This window comes from Diceros bicornis, unplaced genomic scaffold, assembly GCF_020826845.1.
Source record: "Diceros bicornis minor isolate mBicDic1 unplaced genomic scaffold, mDicBic1.mat.cur scaffold_61_ctg1, whole genome shotgun sequence".
Taxonomy (NCBI): domain Eukaryota; kingdom Metazoa; phylum Chordata; class Mammalia; order Perissodactyla; family Rhinocerotidae; genus Diceros; species Diceros bicornis.
The window spans coordinates 195,644-214,347 of NW_026691491.1; positions in this window are offsets into that span (position 1 = coordinate 195,644).

Here is an 18,704-nt window from a genome sequence, read left to right on the forward strand (position 1 = left end):
GGAGGGGCGGGGGGGGGCGAGCGCGCCTGCGCGCCGGGTGCCTTGTCCCAAGTTCACGTGTCTCGAGGGTGGGACTGCGGGTCTCTGCTTGCAACGGCGGCGCTAGAGCGGAGCGTGGGCTGCGGCGGCCGGAGTCATGGCAGGACAGGCATTTAGAAAGTCTCTTGCCCTCTTTGACCGAGTTTTGGTTGAAAGGAGTGCAGCCGAAACTGTAACCAAAGGAGGCATTATGCTTCCAGAAAAATCTCAAGGAAAAGTATTGCAAGCAACAGTAGTAGCTGTTGGATCGGGCTCTAAAGGAAAGAGTGGAGAGATTCAACCAGTTAGGGTGAAAGTGGGAGATAAAGTTCTTCTCCTAGAGTTCGGAGGCACCAAAGTAGCTCTAGACGACAAGGATTATTTCTTATTTAGAGATGGTGACATTCTTGGAAAGTATGTAGACTGAAATGAATTACTATTGAAATGGCATCACGTGAAGCTGCCCATTCCACTGAAGTACTGAAATCTTTCATCATGTAAATAATTTCTATGTCTCTCTTTTATAATAAACTAATGATATCCAAACTAATGACATCCCGTGTCTCTAAAATTTAGTTTCACTGTACTGATATAAACATTTCCAAATAAAAATATATAAATGAAAAAATATAAAATAAAATAAATGGTACGCTTTGATAAGTTATGGCCTCCACCATAAGGTGTACCTCCATGAAATTTTCAGTCAGCGTCAAGATAGTGAACATATCCATCACCTTCAAAAGTTTTCTCATGCACCTTTGTTATCCCTCCTTCCTACCCCTCTGTGACTTTCTCTCCCCAAACAACCACTGATTTGCTTTCCATCGCTATAGATTAGTTTGCATTTTCTAGAGTTTATATAAATGGAATCAGACAATTTGTACACCAATTTTGTCTAGCTTCTGTCACTTAACATAATTCTTTTGAAATTCATCCATGTTGTGTGTGTCAACAGTTTGTTCCTTTGTGTTGCTGAGTAAGGTTCTGTTCTATGGATATACTACAAATTGTTTATCCAGTCACGTGTTGATGTATATGTGAGTTGTTTCTAGTTTTGGGCTATTACAAATAAAGCTGCTATGAACATTTGTATGTAAGTCTTTGTTATGGACATGTGCTTTCCTTTTTATGGGCAAATACATAAGAGTAGAATGAGTGGATCACTTATGTTTAACTCTTTAAGAAACTTCCAAACTGTTACCCAAAGTGTTTATACATTATACCATTTTACATTCCCACCAGCAGTGTCGGAGAGTTCCCATTTCTCTACATCTTTGCTTACACTTGGTATGGTCAGTCTTGTCTGCCATTCTAATAGGCATGTAGTGTGGTATCTCATTGTGGTTTTAATTTGCATTTCCCTGATGACTTATGATGTTGAGCGTCTTTTCATGTGCTTATGAGCCATCTGTATATCTTCTCTGATAAAATGTCTTTTTGAAACTTTTGCCTGTTTTTTTTTCTTATTGTTAAGTTTCGAGAGTTCTTTATATATTTTGAATACAAGTGTTTTTCTATCAAATATAGTTTTAGGTTTTACTGTTAGGTCTAAAATCCATTTCGAGTTATTTTTGGTATATGGTGTGAGGTATGGATCCAAGTTCATTTATTTTGCCTATGGATAGCTCATTGTTCAGCACCATTTATTGAAAAGGCTATCCTTTATCCACTGCATTGCCTTTGTTCCTTGGTAAAAAATCCGTTGTCAATATATACGCAACTTGCATTTTAGCATCATTGTGAGTTTGGGCTGTTTAGAATAGTCTCTTGAAGCATCAGATACGATAAATCAGGGTTGGATTCTTTCTATTTTTAAGCAAATTCTTTAGTAAGATATAAGCTAAATACAGAAAAGCATACAAATCCTAAGTATATAGCTTGATGAATTTTCACAAAGTAAACACACTCGTGTATCTACCACCTAGATAAAAATAGGACATTACCAACACCCTACAGCCCCTTCTTATGCTCTTTTCTAGTCACTATCCTTTCTCTCCACAGGTATTGGCTATCCTCCCTTCTGTCACCATTGATGAGTTTTGCCTCTTTATAGAAATGGAGTGATATCTGTACTCTTGAGTCTGCGTACTTTTGCTTACCATTGTATTTTGGGGATTCATTTGTGTTGTTGCATATAGTAGTAGTTCTTGTTGTGGTATATTATTTACTTCTATGAACATATCACAGTTTATTAATCTGTTCTGCAGTTATTAGACATTTGGATGGTTTCTACATTAGGCTTTTAATGCTTTTATGAACATTCTTGTTCATTCTTTTGCAAATAGGTAAGTATTTTCTGTTGGATATATACCTAGGAATGGCATTGCTGGTCATAGTGTATGGATATGTTCAGCTATAGTAGAGACTGCCAACATTTTCCAAAGTGGTTGAACCAGTTTATGCAACCCCTTCCCTACATCCAGTAGTATATGGGAATTACGTTGTTCAGCATTCTTGTTAACACTTGCTATGTCCAGTCTTCTAAAATTTTAGCCATTCTGGTGCGTGGATGGTGTTCTCGTGAGTTTGAATTGGTATTTCTCTGGTGACTAATGAGGTTGAGCATCTTTTTATATGTTTATTGGTCATTTGAATATTCCTTTTAGTGAATTGCCTATTTAGATTGCCCATATTTCTATTGGGTTGTTTCTTACTGATTTCTATGAGTTTCTTTTTTTTTTTTAAATATCTTCTGGATACGTCTTGTTTCTTTATAACTTTGTATTTTAAAGACTTAACCCCTCCAATAAGCTTCCTGTAAATGTCCCTGCTATAGAGAAGAGGAAGATAGCCTTTTGGTCTATGCAAATAATATGATTTTTTTTTTAATGAATTGGGGTAAATCTCATTTGGCACACGGCAGTTCAGTTTTTCTAAAACTAAATTATTGTTTTTGGTAGACGTTGCCGGGCCTTTAATGGGCCCATGCAAATTTGCCCCTTGATTTATTTGGGACAGGGTTTCTCAAAAGTGGCACTATTAAAATTTGAATGGGATAATTCTTTGTTGTGGCAGCTGTCCTGTGCACTGTGGGATGCTTAGCAGCATCTCCCAGGCCTCAACCCACTAGAGGCCAGTAGTACCTACCCCCCACTTTGTGACAACCAAAGATGTTTCCAGACGTTGCTGAATGTCCCTGGGGTGGGAGGTGGGGGTGTTAAAATTGCCCCGGTCGAGAAACACTGATCTAGATTTGTTTTGTGGGTATTTTACCAGTTTTCCAGGAAATTACAGAGCTCAAAATTACGTGTCTTTTCTAAAATACATATGGAAATACAAAGGACTAAGAATAGCCAAGATATTTTTTAAGCAGCAGGTCAAGGTGAGAAGACTTGATCTATGAGATATCCTGATTTATTATATATAAAGCTATAGTAACTAAAGCACTTTGGTATTAGCACAGTGTTAGACCAGTGGAAAACAGTAGAGAACCCAAATCCAGTTCCACGTGTATCCAGAAACTTGATTTCTTTTAATAGAAGTGCTCTTACAGAGCAGAGGGCAAAGGAGGGGCGTTTCTTTAAGTGGTCCTGGGACTATTAGATATCAGTGTGGAAAAAATTCAAATTGGAACCCTACTTTACTCCGTACACAAAAATCCATTCCAGGTAGATTAAAGACCTAGGCATGAAAGGCAAAACTATTAAGATGTTAGAATATAGTGGTTTTCAAACGATGTTCTTAAGAGTCTTAGAAAAAACATGGCTTGTAGTGGGAAGGGGACAGTGGATCAGGGAAGTTCTAGGTCTCGCGTGCTCTTTTGGAAATTTTAAACGCTATTTCTTAAAAAACTGTAGTCCTCCTCAGAAAAGGCTTGAAAACCCGTGCTGTGTGGCATAGATAGCCTTCTGTGTTTGTGCAGACTCAAACTTGTTTTTTTTTTTTGAAAATATTATTGGACTTGCTTATAGGGCTTTCTCCCCTAGTAGTCTGTAAATCCTTCAAGACCAGGGACTGTTTTTTTTTCATTGTTTTTCCATGGGGTCTGGAATTGTATGGACTCAATAAAATAAATACTTGTTAAATGAATTCAAGAACTGGGAGTGGAGGGAATGTATAGAGAAGAGCAGGGAGGAAGGAAGGTACTTTGAAGAACACTCTCATTTACAGAAAGGGAGAAACCAATGTATTGGAATAGTTAAGAACCGTGTTACAGATATTAAAGAAAAAGCAAATGCATTTATTCTGTTGCAAGAATACAGAGTGTTATGTTTGGCTGTATACCTAGAGGTTATGCTTATGGATTTTAGAATCAGACAGCAGGAGTCAGTCATATCTAGGCTCTGCCTCTTACTAGCTAAACAATATTGGGCATGAACTTGACTTCTTTCAAACTTAGTATTCGCACTTATAAAATGGGAATAATATTATTCGGTGATTTAAGAGGTCGTTGATGACCTTGAGATAGAGCTTTCCAGATTGTGGGATTAAAAGCTAGATTATAGGAGCTTGATTCTACTATATTGTAAAGCCTAAAGAACATTGAGAAGCTTAGTAGGAAACAAACATTGAGACACTGTAAAGAACGATTTTTATAGAAATGAAATACATTTTCTTGAGAGAATCTTACAGTTATATTTTTTAAGCCACGTTATTGGGAGTGGTCTACAAAAGCATAAAGCTACAATTGGACTTTCCTGTTGAAAGTATATTTCTCAAAATGTTTGCTATATCTTTGTTAAGGTAAACTGAGTGGTAAAGTGCTTTTAAACATGTTGAGCATTTCATGTTTTAAAGTATGTTATGAAATTTTTAGAAATAAATCATACATCTTGATTCCAATATTTTTCTAGAAAAATTTCCTGGAGCAACCCCTGATGGCCTAGCGGTTAAAGTTTGGCACGCTCCGCTTCGGAGTCCCAGGTTCAGTTCCCAGGCGCGAACCACACCACTCGTCTCTCATTGACTATGCTGTGGCAGTGACTCATGTAGAAGAACTAGAAGGATTTACACGTAGAATATAGAACTATGTACTGGGGCTTTGGGAAGGGAGAAAGAAGAGAGGCAGATTGGCAACAGATGTTAGCTCAGGGCAAATCTTTCCAAGCAGGGAAAAAAAAAGAAAAAGAAAAATTGCCTAAGTGTAAGTTATTTATACTCATATTTCATGACTTCTTATATAAGACTCTCCTGAAAAAAACTATACTGGCTACAAAGCTGTCTACCAATAAACAGGTATCATATGGAGAGATGAAAATGGTGATTTTCAAGTAGAGAAGAATTCAACCCTTATAAACTACACAGTAGGTAAACAGAATTTGTTGGCAGTGAAATATTCCCGTTAGTTCTAGTAGAACAAGGTAGCCAAGCATCAATCAAGATTTCAGTGGTGCTTGTAGAGAGTAGTTGGGTCATGTCACAGACGTAAATTGTAAATTATTCTAACTTCATTTTATATAGTTACTCATTACAAAGGAGTTTATTATTATACTAGATTATTGAGGCTAACATCATTAAAATGAAACTGCATGGTGCTTTCTTATATAAGAGGAATTTGACAGTAAACTATTTACTTAAGGCATATACTGATAGTATAGCTACTTTGTACTTTTAATTCTTCTGTTGTTTTGATCTAATAATGGCATTTTGGGGGGTCAAAATACCTTTTTTTAGAAACCTTGATACAAGCATATGCTGTCTTCAAAATCTTACTTCAAATAAAGCAATAGAGGCAAGTTGGAAGTAAAAGCATGGAATACATAAACAAAATAATAAGGGAATTATGGTGCCAGTTATCAATGGATTGCCCCTGTGTAACAACATCAGAGTGTTGCCCTCTGTTGTCTGTTCTGCAATAATGGAGCTGCACCCAGTAGACATTTCTCTTTTGCACCTGGCAGGGGTTAAGCTTTTGTCAGAGAAGGTTTAGGACAAAGGGCCTTCCATCCTAATTCCACGGTGCTTCCATTCTTTTCTTTTTCTTTCTCCTGCAGTACAACCAGCAGTGGCACAATTCAGGGGTGTCTACGTGGACTCACCCACAGTGGGTGATCCACAGTGGATTCAGTGGATCCCCTTGGATGGCTTAATAAGGAGAATGAGTGGCACCGCTGCAAGTGGAATCCCAGTGAATCCAGTAGGCATCCCAGCCTCAGCCTACCTGCCCCTGGGAGGGGACAGGGCTTTCCTGTTTGCCAGTCTCAGCCTGCTGTTCCCTACCTGCTGAGCTCTGCCCTGACCAGGGACTGGTACTGGCCTTGGGAAACATGACAATCTTCTCCACCATCCCTGTGCTGCAATCATTCCTTCTCCAACAAGGCCTGAAGGCAGCCTTGGCGAGGGGGTCCTCTCCCAAATTTGTTTCTTTCTTAACTACTCTACTGTAATTCTGGGCTATTCTCTATAGTTCCCTTTAAAGGTTTATGGTTAATTGTTCATTATATAAACTGTCCCTGCTCAATCTATTGGTTGGTTTCCGTGTCCTGATTGAACGCTGATTCTTATCATTATATATTATTTTATAGGGTGTTAGTGCTAAGGGGAAAAATGAAAGGGGAACAAGTTGGATAGGGAGTGTCAGGACAAGAGGATAGTTTATATTTTAAATGACATGGTCAATACAGCCTCACCAAGATGACATTTGAACACAGAATTAAAGATAGTGAAGAAGATGAGGCATGAAATCATCATGTGGAAGAGGATTCCAAGTGGAAGGAACATAGAGTACAAGTCTACAGGTGGGAGAGTGCCTGGCATGTACCAGGAGCATAATGGAGGCAGAGGGACTGGAGCAAATGGTACAGGGGATGACTGGCCAAAGATGATGTCAGAGAGAGTGTGGGGCCAACTGTATTGGGCTTGAGGTCCATCATAAGGACTTGAACTTTCCCCCTGAGAGAAATGGAGAGCCCCTTGAGAGATTTCACAATGTCAGGGTGTGACATCTGGTTTTAAAGGGTCACTCCAATTGGTGCATTGAGGATAGATGGCGGGTCAAATATAGAGGCAGAGAAACCAGTTAGAAGGATACAGCGATAATCCAGGCCAGAACAATGGTGCAATGTGGTCCACCCAGCCATCAGGGAGTAACAGGGTGTGGACTTACATACCCACCGCAAGCAAAGAAAAAACTAGTCCAAATACCTGATATGATTATTTCGCTAATGATCTGTCTACATATGCAGTGGGTGAAAGTCCACAAGGCCAGAGAAAAGCAACCTTCATGTAAAGAAAAATTCTAAGGAACTGTAAGTCACACCACCTGCAACAACCACAGATTCTAGAATTATTTGAGATGCCAAGACAATGAGGATGGAATAATCTTTTCAACAAGTAGTGCTGGGACAGGTGGATATCCACATGTGAAAGAATAAAGGTGAACCCCTACCTCACACCATATACAAAAATGTTACATCTTCTTACCATCAAAGATGTAAATGTAAGACCTAAAACTATAAAACTCTTGGAAGAAAACATGGCCCTGGATTAGGCAATGTTTTTGTAATTGTGGCACCCAACACATAAGCAACCAAAGGGAAGACAGATCAATTAAACTTCATGAAAAGTAAAACTTGAGTGCGTTGAAAGACACGATCAAGAAAGCGAAAAGACGACTCACAGAAGGGGAGAATATGTTTACAGATCTTTACATATCTGATAAAGGTCTACTATTGAGAATATATAATACATTCTCCCCTCTCAACAATAAAATACAAATAGCACAATGAAAAATGGGCAATGCGTTTGGATAGGCATTTCTCCACAAGAGATACATGCCTGCCTGGTGCTGTGCTGTCCCTGCCTGAGGCTGCAGTTCCTGTGTTGGCCATCAGGTGGCAGCCTCCTGTGTCAGTGGTGCCCACTGAGCTTTGCTGGAGCAATTTGGGGAGAGGAGGATTCATGCAGAAGTCATGCTGACCCTCCGCCTGCCTCAGGACCCACTTGCACTTCCTATTACTAGTGTTCCTCTTCACCGACTGAGTGGAGCAAAAGCAGGAAGGAGGGATCCAAGATGCCCCTATTTGTTCATTCGGCAGCTATGTGCCAAGCCATCACCCTGGGCCGGGAGCCCTGGTGGGCCCAAGGGTGGTGCTGAAATCTACCCAGTGGTCCCTGCCCACCAGGAGCTCAGTCTGGAGGCAGATGGACAAAAGCACAAAATCAGAGACACGTGAAAGAGAAGAGCATGAACTGGAATGAAAATAAAGAGTGTCCTGCAGGGAGGGCTGGGGTCTCACTGGGTAGGAGGGTCTGAAAAGCCTGACTGAGGTGACATTTGCTGTGACCAGAATGACATGAGGACCCAGCGCTGCACTCACCTGTGATCAGCGTGCCAGGGAGAAGGCACTGCTGGTGTGGAGACACCCAGGCAGAAGTGAATTTGGCCAGAGGAGGTTAGAGAGGTGGGCACTGTGGCTGCAGAGAACCTGGAGGGGAGAGGAGGGAGAAGGGCAGGCCAGACCTGGGAACTGGGAGATGGTGTGAGGTGTCTCCTCCTCTCTGACAACACTGCTCCCCACCCTGCATCTGTAAACCGCAAATATTCACTCTCTCTCCATCTCTGTGGACCAGGAATCCTGCACAACTGAGCTGGAGCCTCTGCTCATGACGACTTCCAGGTTGGGGCTGTGGCCTCCACCGAGGCTGGACCAGGGTGAGGTGTGCTGTCAAGCTTACTCCTGTGGGCTCGGTCAGGATCAGCTTCACTGAGAGCCTGGCTCCTTTCTGTCTGTTGGCCAGGGCACTCCCTTGGTTTGCTTCTGCGTGGGCCTCTGCATAGGGGAGCTCAGGACGTCCATGTATGTCCCCAGGTCCAGGGGTTAGACAGACTGAGAGAGGGGAACAAGGGGAGAGGGAAGAGGGAACACAAGAGAGCGAGTGAGAGAGAATGACAGCCTCGGTGATGGAATCTGGGAAGGGTCGTCCTGTCACTTGTGCTGGGTCTGCTGGTCAGAAGCCAGTCCCTAAGCAGTCAGTGGTCCACAGGGACGTATAGAACAGGCAGGGAGCTCATCCCTGCAGGGGCACGCTGACCTTGACTCGAGTGTCCTGGTGGCGAAAGGCTCCCTTCCTACCTGGGCTGATCCTGCGTTGAGCTCAGATCCTCCTCCTTGGGAGTGTTGCTCATCGCGGCCCGGGTGTGCTCTCCCGGGTTCCCTGGGCTCCTGTCGCCTCCAGGAGGGAGATGTACACTGAGGGGGCTGAGGCCAGAGCAAGCAGGGACCACTCCACCCTCCCAGCTCATTTGCTTCCTTCCCCAGGAGGGCCGACTCCTCAGGAGCCTCTCCTCACTGCTCACCATCTTCTCTGCTCTGAGAGCACCTCGTTTCAGCCTCTGAAGAAGACCTGGGGAGAAGTTTCCAGGTGGGAAGGCCTCTCTCCATGGGAGCCCCAGAGTGGACAGGGACCTTCGACAGGGCTGGGCATTGTCCCCTCAGTCAACTTGGACTTCCTGGGAGGCAGCAACCCCTGGGGGCAGGGCCTAGGCTGGTGGCAGGTCTCTAAGCATCCCCACAATGCCCATCTTCCTGGTCTCACCTGATTGAGCACAGGCCTGCACAAGCACACCACCTTCCAGACCCCCTGGGGTTACGTGCAGCCCATCAAGGCCGCTGTGTCTGTCTCATAGTGTGGTTGTCCGTCTCACCTTCCTGGCTGATTCGCTGCTCTGTTCTAGATTCAACCTCAGGCGGCTGCAAAGTTGACCTTCCACGTCAGCTTGCCACTGAGATGGCTACTGTTTCCAGGAATGCTTAGGGGCCGGGCTTTGCCCACGCATGGCGACATCAAGTGGGCAACCTCTGACAGTGAAGCCACCCCCATTCAGGCTTGCGCCACTCACAGGGCCGTCACACTGAGGGGGTGGGGACGGGACCTGCCCTGGGCAAAAACACCACGACTCTCACTGTTCTTCCCTCAGCTTCACATGCTCCTCAGTTGGTTGTATGTCTTTGGTCTCTTCCCAGAGGTTGTTTTCTGACAGCACGTCCGGTGTGATCATGGCTTTCCGGGAAGAGGATTGGCTGAACTCCTCACTCAACCATTCGGTGCGTCCTGCCGACCCACGCCGATCACTTTCTGAAGGCGCATCCTTTCAGCAATCTGAGGACCCAAGATTGTGAGTCTGTGTCCTGGAGGGATTTTGAGAAGAGCTGGTGGGATGGCAGTATTGCAAAGCATCAAGTCTTGCTTCCAGAAAGCTCTCTGGGATCCTCATCATCTTGCTGTTTTGGAGTCAAAGCCCTGAGATCTTTAAAAAGCCAGCAATGTTAGAACATGGGCAGGACAAACAAAAGTCTCTGGGCTCCAACACCAACTAAAATATTCTGAATTTCTAGTAACCTGAGACGAGTGGAAAGGAGTTGGGAGTGTGGAGTGGAGGGGCGGTTTGGGGCAACTACGCATCTGGGAGGAGAAATGCCATGCAGAGCAGCCTTTCTGGGGGCATACGTGTGGGACATGTGTGCAGACCCCCGCTGCAGACGTTGCTGCTGCTGCCCTTCAGTTCCCTCAGCCCACTTGAGTCCCTGCAGTCCCCGAGAGCCAGTCCCCGGCAGGCCCACAGTGTCCCCCTGGAGCACCTGCATCCACTCTCTGCCTGAGGGCTCTCTCCTGCAGCGGGAGCTTCCTCTGCTGCGAGCCTGTGCCAGCCTGTAGCACAGAAGCCTTCACGACCCGGGGTAAACCCTCCACCCACGGGCACAAAGCCAGTCCGGGTGGGATCTCGTCTCCCAGCAGGCTGGATGCTCACCTCAGTGCTCCCGCGTCAGGCCCCGCACTGGCGCTCCTCCTCCAGGCTCCCTTCCCCATGGCCTCCCTCGGGCCTCCTCCCTCACCTGCAGACAAACCACTCGCCCTATGTCCTTGTCTGCGTTGGGACCCAGACTCTGCGGAGGCTGCACGCTGGCTGTGACGTGGAGCAGGTTGTCCAGCTTTCTGGACTTGAGCTTCCTCACCTGTGAGATGGGGACACAGGCCTGCCTCCCGGAGTCGCCAGAGGAGACGCAGCGTGCGGAGAGGCACACCGCTGCAAAGAAGGACGCCCGCTGATCACCCAGGGAAAACCCCAACCTTGCCAAAGAAACAGCAGCTCGTGAGGCTGCGGGAGGAACGCGGGCAGCCTGTCCACACAACGTGGAGAGTCGCTGACTAGTGTGGCCGTGCAGGGTAGGCCCCCGGACAGTGGAAGAGCCATTCGACAAGGAGGGTGACAGGACAGAGACTTCCAAGGAGAAAGATTTAAGTGTTGGAGGATCACAGAGGCCTTAGGAAAATCATGAGGCCCTGGAACAGGTTTACTGAAATGCTATTATTGGCCGGAAGAATGTGTTACAATACCCAGTCCACTCTGGATTACTTCTCATTGGCTGTAGGAATGAGTGCACACTTGTGATTAGAACCCACATTTTCTTAAGTGTAGGATATCTTTATTTTTCTTAACTTTTAATTATTTTTTTTTGTCGATGAAGTGCCAAGCATGGGTTTTCTCCGTTCTTTTCTTTGCATGGGTGGCCTCTACTTTCAGAAGCGGATTCCTGGTGCTCATCACCCCTGCTAACCCGAGGGACAGCCCTCTTTCAGGTCACACAGTGGATGTGAGCTCCAGGTGGGCAGGGACCACGTGGGGTCATACTCACTGGTGAAGTTACAGTGCTCGGCCCATGGCAGGGACCAGAACGTATTGGCTGAATGAGTGAGTGAAACAATGAACGAATGCATGAATGAGTACATGAGTGCAGGAGTGAGTGAGTGAAGGAATGAGTGAAGGAATGACTGGGTGAATGAAGCAGTAAGTGAGTAAACCACAGAAGCTGGATCCACACAGGAGGAGCCTTTATCTGTGGGGGGCTCACAGTGGGTCACAGCACAAGCCCTGGACGGTGGCATGGAGCATGTCCAGCTGTCCTCCCAGCGCTGAGCCTCCATCACCTGCAACACAGTGTGGTCCTGGATCTTCTTCAGCTCCTCCTCAAACAATGCTGAATGTTCCCGGGAGCAGGGCAGCAGGAAGGGAAACTGAGGAGGGACTTCCCAGACCCTGCGCCCTGGAGGACCACTGTGACAGCCTGGCAGGGGGCTCTTAACACGCTCTGGGCACCAGGCTAGAGATGCTCAAGCAATTCCTCAGGGAAGTCTCCCAACAGCCCATCAGGAGGCCAAGTTATTTCCTCATTGTACAGATGGGGAAACTGAGGCTGAGAGCCTCACCTGCATCACCAGCTAGAAAGAGGCTGAGCAGGGACTAGGGCCCCTGTTTCTCTGACTTGGGATCATTCCAAACCACTGTCCTGCACTGTGGCCTCCTCAGGCTCAGGGGTCCTGGCCTCCCTGGGGCCTGCACCCTTCTGGCCTCCAGCCATCACTGAACTAAAGGGACAGGGCCACTCCGTCTGCCTGGGGCTGGGTATGGTGGCCGGGGAATGGCCAGCTGTGGGCGCTGTGGGCTCTCTCAGTACCAAGGACCAGCCTATCCCCCCACAGAGTGAGGTCTCTCTGGGCATCAGGACCAAAAGTTCTCAGAACTTTAGGGAAAAGAGGTCCCTCTCTCAGCATGGGGGAGCCCTTCTCAGGCAGGCCCAAGGGGTCTAAGAGGCACTGGGTTCAAATCCCGGCTCTGCCACTCTGCAGGGCACAGAGGGGGCAAGTCTCTTTGAGCCTCAGTTTCCGCATCAGTGAAATGAAGACAATAATTGCTCCTCCCCCAAGGAGTTGTGGGGAGGATTCAAGGAGATAGCTCAAGAGGAGAACAGAGGCCCCGGTAAGTGCTCATCACCGTGAGCTGTTCCTGCTGATGTCACCCCACTCAGAGCCCCCTGGGGCCCTTCGCCTCTGCCCACTCTGATCTCCCACCAGGCATAGCCCTACTCGCTCTGACTCCGCTGTTCCTCTGGAATGCCTTTCTCCAGCCCATCTCGTCCCACGGCAGTCAGCCAGCCAGGTGGGGATCCAGGACCCAGCCCCATCTCTCCTCTCTTGATTCCTCTTCATTAGAGCTAGCAGCTGTTGAGATCTGAGAAGGTGCAGGGCACTCCAGGTGCAGCCTCAGCGAACTTGTCTGACACCACCATGAAAGGTCGGCTGCCACCCCACTTCACAGGTGAGGAAACCGAGGCTCCAATGGCAGTGCCTCTCCGAGGTCACCAGGGCTCTCTCCCTCATCCCCACTGAGCAGGGCCCCTCCATCGCAGAGGCTGAATGTGCTGGATATGTGGGCTGGGGCTGGCACAGTGCCTGAGGCAGCCATCACTCCTGGAAAACCCTGAGGTGTGCTTTGGGCATGATGACCTTCTCCAAAGCCTCTAGCCCCGTGCTCTGACCTTCTGGCACCTTCTATGACACCTCCACTCTGTCTTGTCAAAGTCACTTCTGCTCACACAAGCTCAAGTGGGTCCTGCTGTTGCAACTAAGAACTCCCCCTGGAGGGAGCATGTTCAAGGAGGTCCCTGTGACTCACTGCACTGACCTAGATGTACTTTCCTGACTGAGGATGGGGCTCTCTGCTTGGAGGGAGAGGGAGCAGGCAGGAGTGTTCAGACCCTCATCATCATCTGTCCTGGATGGCAGGCCAGGCTGCTCAGCTCAGGTGAGTTAGGGAGCAGGAGGGGCATGGGCAAGGCCAAAGCAGGGTCAGGTGTGTTAGGGGCGGGGCCAGGGGTGAGGGGAGTGGGAGGGACAGAAGCAACAGGAGCGAGGCCTTCCAGCTGGGCAGGTCACCCCAGGTACCTTCATCCCCTGCATCCTAGCTGCTCCTCCTTCTCCCTCCCTCCCTCAGGTCTCTGCTTCAGGGTCTCTGGACTCCCTGTTCCCATACAAGATCACAGGGTAGAAGGAGACCTTGGGTGTCAGAGACTGTGACCAACACCTTAACATCACGTTTACATTATGAGCCAGAATCTCCGCCTCTAGGGATCGGTCCTAAAGAAGTAGAGATTTATGGATGCAGGTGTTCCTTTCAGCACGATGACGGGAGTGAGAAATCAGAAATGATCCGTGTTGCCCAGCAGAGGCTCTTAGGCAATTCTGAGGCCGACGCAGAGGAGGAAGAGGATTGACTGGCCAGGGTCCAGCCCTGGGGAAATCAGGTTCCAGAAGAGCACACTCCCTGCAGTCCTTCCCACACGATAGCTGCAAGTGCACACCCACACACACTTGCACATAGACATACCCATGTGCATACAGATGCACACAGCTGAATGGGCACATGCACACACGTGCACACACACGTGCATACAAAGGCAAAGGACTGAAATGGTGAACGCTGCCTGTTAAGGGCACTCCTCAGTTTCCACTTAATTCTTAATTCCCTTAGAATTCATTCTTTTACTGTAATTAACGTACATTGTCTTTGTAATAAAAACCTTTACAAAGAAAAACTAAATAATGTACTTCAGTCCAAAGATGAGTGATAAATGGATAACATTAACATGTGATTTTAATCTTGTTAGAATTATAAGAGGAATAGAGGCACATTCTATCAAGTTGAAACATCACGCAGGCCTCTAAAGGAGAAGAGAAGTGAGTGGCAATTCCCATCCCCAGAGGTGAGCCCCATGGATGATTTGGTACGTATCTCTCTGGCTCTGTCTCTCTCTTTCTCTGTCTGTCTCTGTCTCTCTCTCACACACAGATTCATGTTCCTAGATGCATGTCTCCCGGCTGATATCACATATTAGTGGTCTTACAGATGGGACGGATGGATCCCATCGCCTCGCCATGGACAGTAGCGTTCCTTCCAATTGCTTGCTATTGCAACCAGTGCTGTGATGAATAGTCTGGAAAATACATCTTTGAAAAGTTGGGCAGGAATTTCTGTGGGATGAAGTCCTGGGATCAGTACCGCCAGCACAGGCGTGCCCCTGGGGACTGCGATGGGTCCTGCAGGTTGGTCTCCAGAGAGGAGTGTCCTTTCACACTTGTCTCTAGGGGTCTACTGGGGCCTCTGCTTCCTTACATTGTCATCAGGTCTGGTCGTCACCACACTGGAACCCAGCCCGTCTGATGGGGCCCAGTGCCCTCTCCACAGTGTCTCCATGTGCGCGTCTCCTCCTCGGGGAGCTCGCGCATCTCTGACACATGCTGCCCCTGTGTATCACCTCTCGTTGGCGTTGAATGTGTTTGCTCTTTATCTCTTTTTAAAATTCTGACTTTTGAGCGTTTTTTTGGACCACAAGGATGCGTAACCTTTATCTGGCCTTGTGTCATGAGGAATACATTCCGGTTTGTGGTTTGTCTTTGCAGCTTTCTACCCTTTCTTGTTTTTGTTTTGGCCGCAGGAAGAGCAACGCGTTTCGTGTGTGGCTTCTGGCTCTGGTGTCCCACTTAGAACAGCAGTCTGTACCCCAAGATTATGCACATATTTACCAGAAGGGCTTTCTTTGATACATCAAATCTAGACTCCATCTGGGATTTTCCTATCAAATTAGAGAAATTCTATTTCAAATAAAAACAGAAAAGGAAACCTATCAGGCCGTGCGAAAAGAAATGGGCAGACACACATGGCCACCTACGGCATGATTTCACTTATAAGAAACATGCAGAACAGATTAAAAAAAAAACAAAACAGTGACAGAAAACAGATTAGGGGTTGCCAGGGCCTGAGGGAGAAAGTGGGAGTGAGTGCTTTTAGAACAGGGTGTTCTTTTGGAGAATGAAATATTGTAAACGCATACAGCGGTGATGGCTGCACAGCATTGTGAATGTACTTAATGCTCATGAAGTGTACAATTTAAAATGAAAAACAGTAAAGTGTTCAAAGACGAAAGTGAAATTTATTTTAAATAATCAAGATATAAACAATAAAAAAAAAGCAATGAAAGGAACCATGAAATAGAGAAACACAATTAGGAGGGTGGGGAAGGAAATTTGTGGTAAGGGAGTAGGTGGAACAGGTGGGACTGGAGGTGCTAATGAGGGAGGTTCCCGAGCCAGCTCTCACAGGCCTCGGAATTTGGCCTCAGCTGCCTCTCTGTCTCATGCAGGTGCCTGTGCAGGGCTTGACTCTCCCTGCACAGAGGCTGGGCCCTCAGCTGCCTCCTGATCTCCTGCAGGAGCCTGTGCAGGGGATGGCTCTCCCTGCACAGAGGCTGTAGCCTCAGCTGCCTCCCTGCCTCCTGCAGGAGCCTGTGCAGGAGATGGCTCTCCCTGCACAGAGGCTGGGGCCTCAGCTGCCTCCTGTTCTCCTGCAGGAGCCTGTGCAGGGGATGGCTCTCCCTGAACAGAGGCTGGGGCCTCAGCTGCCTCCTGGTCTCCTGCAGGAGCCTATGCAGGGGATGGCTCTCCCTGCACGGAGGTTGGGGCCTCAGCTGCCTCCTGTTCTCCTGCAGGAGCCAGTACAGGGGATGGCTCTCCTTGCTTGGAGGCTGAGGCCTCAGCTGCCTCTTGGTTGTCTTTCCAGCTTTCTACCCTTTCTTGTTTTTGTTTAGGCCCCAGGAAGAGCAACGCGTTTCGTGTGTGGCTTCTGGCTCTGGTGTCCCACTTAGAACAGCAGTCTGTACCCCAAGATTATGCACATATTTACCAAAAGGGCTTTCTTTGATACATCAAATCTAGACTCCATCTGGGATTTTCCTATCAAATTAGAGAAATTCTATTTCAAATAAAAACAGAAAAGGAAAACCTATCAGGCCGTGGGAAAATAAATGGGCAGAAAACACATGGCCACCTATGGCATGATTTCACTTATAGGAAACATCCTGAATAGATTTAAAAAAAAAAAGGAAACAGTGACAGAAAACAGATTAGGGGTTGCCAGGGCCTGAGGGAGAAAGTGGGAGTGAGTGCTTTCAGAACAGGGTGTTCTTTTGGAGAATGAAATATTCTAAACCCATGCAGTGGTGATGGCTACACAGCATTGTGAATGTACTTAATGCTCAGGAAGCGTACAATTTAAAATGAAAAACATTAAACTGTTAAAAGATGAAAGTGAAATTTATTTTAAATAATCAAGATATAAACAATAAAAAAAAATCAATGAAAGAAACCAAGAAATAGAGAAACACAATTAGGAGGATGGGGAAGGAAATTTGTGGTAAGGGAGTAGGTGGAACAGGTGGGACTGGAGGTGCTAATGAGGGAGGTTCCCGAGCCAGCTCTCCCAGGCCGCAGAGATTGGCCTCAGCTGCCTCCCTGTCTCCTGCAGGCGCCTGTGCAAGGGATGGCTCTCCCTGCACAGAGGCTGGGCCCTCAGCTGCCTCCTGTTCTCCTGCTGGAGGCTGTGCAGTGGATGGCTCTCCCTGCACAGAGGCTGGGGCCTCAGCTGCCTCCCTGTCTCCTGCAGGAGACTGTGCAGGGGATGGCTCTCCCTGCACAGAGGCTGGGGCCTCAGCTGCCTCCTTGTCTCCTGCCAGAGACAGTGCAGGGGATGGCTCTCCCTGCACGGAGGTTGGGGCCTCAGCTGCCTCCTGTTCTCCTGCAGGAGACTGTGCAAGGGATGGCTCTCCCTGCACGGAGGTTGGGGCCTCAGCTGCCTCCTCTTCTCCTACAGGAGCCTGTGCAGGGGATGGCTCTCCCTGCACAGAGGCTGGGGCCTCAGCTGCCTCCTGTTCTCCTGCAGGAGCCTGTGCAGGGGATGGCTCTCCCTGCACAGAGGCTGGGGCCTCAGCTGCCTCCTGGTCTCCTGCCGGAGACAGTGCAGGGGATGGCTCTCCCTGCACAGAGGCTGGGCCCTCAGCTGCCTCCTGTTCTCCTGCCAGAGAGAGTGCAGTGGATGGCTCTCCCTGCAAGGAGGCTGGGCCCTCAGCTGCCTCCTGTTCTCCTGCAGGAGCCTGTGCAGGGGCTGGTTCTCCCTGCACAGAGGCTGGGCCCTCAGCTGCCTCCTGTTCTCCTGCCAGAGAGAGTGCAGGGGATGGCTCTCCCTGCACAGAGGCTGGGCCCTCAGCTGCCTCCTGTTCTCCTGCAGGAGCCTGTGCAGGGGATGGCTCTCCCTGCACAGAGGCTGGGCCCTCAGCTGCCTCCTGTTCTCCTGCAGAAGCCTGTGCAGGGGATGGCTCTCCCTGCACAGAGGCTGGGCCCTCAGCTGCCTCCTGTTCTCCTGCCAGAGAGAGTGCAGTGGATGGCTCTCCCTGCAAGGAGGCTGGGCCCTCAGCTGCCTCCTGTTCTCCTGCAGGAGCCTGTGCAGGGGCTGGCTCTCCCTGCACAGAGGCTGGGCCCTCAGCTGCCTCCTGTTCTCCTGCCAGAGAGAGTGCAGGGGATGGCTCTCCCTGCACAGAGGCTGGGCCCTCAGCTGCCTCCTGTTCTCCTGCAGGAGCCTGTGCAGGGGATGGCTCTCCCTGCACAGAGGCTGGGCCCTCAGCTGCCTCCTGTTCTCCTGCAGAAGCCTGTGCAGGGGATGGCTCTCCCTGCACAGAGGCTGGGGCCTCAGCTGCCTCCTGTTCTCCTGCTGGAGGCTGTGCAGGGGATGGCTCTCCCTGCACAGAGGCTGGGGCCTCAGCTGCCTCCTGGTCTCCTGCAGGAGCCTGTGCAGGGGATGGCTCTCCCTGCACAGAGGCTGGGGCCTCAGCTGCCTCCTGGTCTCCTGCCGGAGACAGTGCAGGGGATGGCTCTCCCTGCACAGAGGCTGGGCCCTCAGCTGCCTCCTGTTCTCCTGCAGGAGCCTGTGCAGGGGATGGCTCTCCCTGCACGGAGGCTGGGGCCTCAGCTGCCTCCTGTTCTCCTGCAGGAGCCTGTGCAGGGGATGGCTCTCCCTGCACGGAGGCTGAGGCCTCAGCTGCCTCTTGGAGTCCTGCAGGAGTCTGTGCAGGAGATGTCTG